Here is a 5143-nt window from a genome sequence, read left to right on the forward strand (position 1 = left end):
GCATAAAAAATTTATTTACAAAAGATAGATTTGTATGGAGGGGCTTTGTTTACTTTTTTATTAATAAACGCATGCGAAGTATATTATTTTGGAACTGCCGGCAGCCGAAATCTATTGCAAAACCGGTGTTCTTCTCTTCCAAACGGGTAGCAACTGGTTCTGATTGACTGAGATTTCAGACTTTTTGGAAACCGGTTTAGATTGGTTTGAACCGGTTGCACGAACAATCGGCACCAGTGCGAACCGGTGTGAACTGGTGCAAAGATCGGTTTTGCGATAACCGGTTTAAATCGGGTGTTATGGAAATCGCTTGGCAGGACACATTTTTAATCATCAGGAAATCAATTCACCACGTGGATAAAAAGCGTACAGAATGAAAACTGACAGAAGGTTTTCAACCAGATTTTTTCAGACAAAGCCAGACAATCGAACGGAATCGACCATCGAACGAGTCAAAGAACATTAATCAAACCAATCCAATATTACCCAGAATTTTGATGTTGGATTGAAATAGACCTTTTTTTAAAGAGGCAACCCTGTTGAATAATTATGTAGTCCAGCATAAAAACAATGATACAGCCATGCATAATTACTGTTTCATGCATATTATAATAATTATGCATGGCTATATCATTGTTTTTTTTGCTGGACTACATAATTATTCAACAGGGTGGCCTCATTAAAAAAAGGTCTATTCGATTGCGTTTAACAATCGAATTTCAATCAGTCGATTGCGTTTGATTTGGTTAGACTGGTTCGATCGTCGGTCGATTTTCGGGTTTCCATTTTTCCATCCATTTTTGGAGTGCATTCTTGGAGGAAACTGCCAGCAGCAGACAAAACAACTGCATGTAATAGTGGTTTAAAATTATGACCTTACTGTGACCTTCGACTCCAAAATGGAGCATGCAATGATAAACAAAGTAGCTAACAATGCTGCGAATGCGCTAGAAATCGCTCGCAAAAAATCGGCAATAATGAAATTTTTGAACAAAGGAAAGGTCATTCAGCCTAGACAAATGTTAAATTTTGTTTCGGCGCAAATTCGTCACATTTTGTCTCGATAGCCTCATACCTACGGAACTTATCCTTAGAGGCAACCGAGCAAGAACAATAGAAAAAATCTTTATTTGGCTCTGTAGAATTTTTCTATTTGGTTGAGTCAGGGGGGGGGGCACGCAGTTACTACAAGACAGTATGACACTTACTACAGTTATGGTACTGTATTCAGAAGTTATGAAAACAGTTACTACACAGTGTAGTAACTGCTGTTCGGGGGTGGTGCCAAACACTAAAACTAGCACTTTTGGTGTAGTAAGTGCTTATATTTTAATTCTTTTTATAGAACTTTCAAAATTTATAACAAAAAATGAATTTTTTTGTGAAAAAATTCTTTGTTAAAAAAAATATTTTTGTTATAAATGGACGAAAAAAAATTTGAAATTTTTCTCAGACCCAACTTTGAAATTATGCTTTCCCTAATTATCATTAAAATGTTCTCAACAGCTGTTAACCAAGTAAATTAAAAGAAAATCTAGCACAAAAATGGCTTTAGGTTGAAAAATAATCGGAATTTAGGGTAATTTCGAGCACGTTTTTGATATCACTCAAAAACAGGCGTGGTACCTGGAAATCCTTTCTGAAACCAGACCCCCGCGCTCGATAGGATCGATCATCGGAACGGCTCGATGACGGATCGATATGTGATCGATGGATTACTTAACGATCCGGATAGGAGATCGATAGAGGATCGATACTCAAGATTTTTTTAAGCTTATGATTATTTATCGATCTATCATCGATCTTTTATCGATCTCGATTTACGATCGATAACAAATCGATTAACGATCGATGACGAATCGATTAACGATCGATGACGAATCGATTAACGATCGATGACGAATCGATATACTCGATTGAAATACTAGCTCAATAATGGATCAACGAAGGATCGATACTCAAGACTTTTTAATGGCTGAATCTTCCATCGATCTCCTATCCGGATCGTTAAGTAATCCATCGATCACATATCGATCCGTCATCGAGCCGTTCCGATGATTGATCCTATCGAGCGCGGGGGTCTGGCTGAAAACAGTTACTATCAAGGTGTAGTAACTGCAAAGGGTGGTGGTCCTGAAAAAAAGTGTTGAAAAAGCACTTACTACACATCATGTCTTGTAGTAACTGCGTGCCCCCCCCTGGTTGAGTTGCAGGAGGCTTTATTAGAGGCCTATTCTCGCAACTATAGACGCTTTCTAATGAGCGTCCCGTTAGCACCTTGAACTGACTACCCAATTCCCCTCACATGGCATGGGTTGACCCGGGCGAAGGAACGTTCACTTGCCAAGTGAACTGCCGTGAGTGGGAATCGAACCCTGGCCTCCTGCACAGAAGCCAAGGTTGACTATACATACCACGGCACCTTCAATTGATTGCCGCCTTACTTGTGGATTTTAAAACCTGCATATAACCAAAAACAAAAGTTGTTGGGAAGAAAAGAGTAAACGCAAGACAGAAAGTTTGATTGTGTTGATCAGGTATGTTTTTTATTCTATCCAAACTAATTAATGTTATAAAAGACCAAGCAAGGAGGCCCTGACTGGCTTCAGTTTTAGATAAAAAATTTAAAAACCTGATTGCATTTTTCTTAGGAGTTTTGTCTCTTACTGTTTTTCTTTATTGCTTTGGTTAAATGGTGTTAAATGGTGGCATCAGTCAGCGATTTTTGTGATGTCCAAAGTCATTTTTTGTCTTTTTTGTGTCAAACATCCAGCATCAAAATTAATATGGATATGGTCTGACGTCTGACGTCCAAAAAAAAAATCAAAGTCTGTCTTTCTGACGCACGTACCTTGGTTGACTTTGACCTTCATCTGAATGTTTTTCTAATTATTACATCTCAATAACGGTACACGGACTTTGACTGACGTCACGGTATTTAAAAAAAACAACCTACCCGCCCTATGCTTACTTCCACCCTTACACGCCCTCTTACGTTCGCTTAGTCGCCCCAAAGTGAAAGGTTCGCGTATTCTAGGGTCCTTGCTAAAAGAGACCTATTTTTACTGAAAGGTAACCATTAGGAACACTTATAACCATTGAGTTAAAAACCCCAAAGGAGGCTAGAGAGATAACTCTTAGAGGGGAAATGAGAGCACTTATTTTCCCACCCAAAAAGGGTGTAACACCTGCGTGGTCTTCACGCATCACCGGATTGAAATAATTACCCCATCGCCGGCTCTAGAAAAATGTAACTACATATAAACAAAGAAAGTTACTAGCCTCCAGATGCGGAAATTTTTATACGACACGCTAAAGCTCTTGCTGAAGGTCGGTCGGGAAAATTTTCAAATTGGTCCGCTCCCTTTATGGAGCTTTAGCATGGGGTCGCGGCTGCCAACCCGCCATCGAGATATCAGATAAATAAAATAGATACGCGGGCAAGATAACCGAAAACTCCCACCGATCACAAAGGTAAATAAATATTCTCTAGGACGACCAGCAAAAACCAGTGAACTATAAAAACAGTAAAGTTGGGAATGTATAAGTTACGAAGATTTACGAAATTTTCATGGCGGCATGCATGCTATAAAACTATGCTAAATGGAGATGTAGACATTCGAACTAGGGTAAAAATAAAGACTCTGGATTGATCAATAGTCATAAATTAACACTGAATTTCAAGAACCCCTTTAAAGTACCCTGAGTGAATAATTTCGATTTTCTCAAAATATTCGTTCTTGTCCCCAATGACCAACATGCAAGGGGCTAGGACCTAATTAGGTAAAGTAAGATACCCTGGCCAATTCAACTCCCTTCATTGCCTTGGTGCCTACATCATGGAATTCGCCATGACTGTTTGACATAACATGACATGAAACTGTTTGCCATAATATTTGGCATAAAGGGAATTCCCTTGGGATCTGAGGACCCAAAAGCTTGTGAATGGTCCGACTAGGTTGAGAATGCAGCCTGAAAGCCTTCATACCCCCTTCAAAATCGAAATATCCGATAAAGTAGAAAGCCTGAAAATGCCATTCTCTTCACTTTAAATTCTGCTAAACGCTAAAATACCCAGAAATGACCTTTAACAAACAAACAAGCAAATAATTGACCATTAAAGAGGTTTTGGTGATAATAAATGAAACATTGAAAGTTTTACAATAAATTGATGATAAAAATAAAAGGCTAATATTCAATCATAGAAAAAAGTGAAAACGGTTACACAGTATTATTACTTTGTTCAAATAATAAGAAATACAAATTTTGCGTACCCCTCTTTTAGAAAATAGTTTTTCTAGTTTTAAGCACAGGCTAACCCATCATAAAACATACAATATTTATACGCCAAGAGAAAATAGACATTAACAGAAACATTAAAAACATTATTTAGGGTCTTGGAAGTGTTTCGTTCTCAAGAATTTGGTAAAAAAGCTCCGATGTGGTAATGGGTTTGAGTAAGAAACTCGAAACCTCAAAAAACTATTAAAAGATTACGATTACAACTAATTTTAGTCTCTATAAAGAAAACTTGAAAAGTTAGGAATTCACGCGTGCTGATACTTCAGACTACATGAATCTGAAAATTTTCCAACTTTTGGTTGGGACATATTTGTCACTCCCCAAAACAATCTAGCCCAAAGAGGCATTTAAGTAGATGCTTCATTTGATAAAATACACCTTGAATGTGAAAATTGATTCCAGAAACAAAAAACTAATAAGAAAATTTATACAATTCATTGGCTGGCTTTTGGTTATGAGCCAAAAAATATTAAAAGAAATTTGATGAAAATTTTGTAAAAAATTGTTTCTAATACTCGCACTACAATACAACACTCGTAATATTGTGTTTGGTTGTATGTGCAAGAAATACACAGATTAGACTACAAGCTGGTAAATATCACTGAACTGATGTGCAGAGTCGGTCAGGCAAAGGTTTTTGAATCAGGTCCTTCGTGTCCCTGACAGCCTAATTTCAAGGAGTAGGATACTTTTAAAAAGCTAAATATTATTATTGGTGTCAAAATTACAAAAAATATAGTTATTAGTTATTGGTAAAAAAACTTCCAGGCCGTGTTTGTTTCGGGACAAGCTAATTTGTGAATTAACTATAAGCTAGATATATTCAACTTCCATATCCCTG

The sequence above is a fragment of the Clytia hemisphaerica genome, unplaced genomic scaffold (genome assembly GCF_902728285.1).
Source record: "Clytia hemisphaerica strain Z4C2 unplaced genomic scaffold, Clytia hemisphaerica genome assembly, whole genome shotgun sequence".
Classification (NCBI taxonomy): domain Eukaryota; kingdom Metazoa; phylum Cnidaria; class Hydrozoa; order Leptothecata; family Clytiidae; genus Clytia; species Clytia hemisphaerica.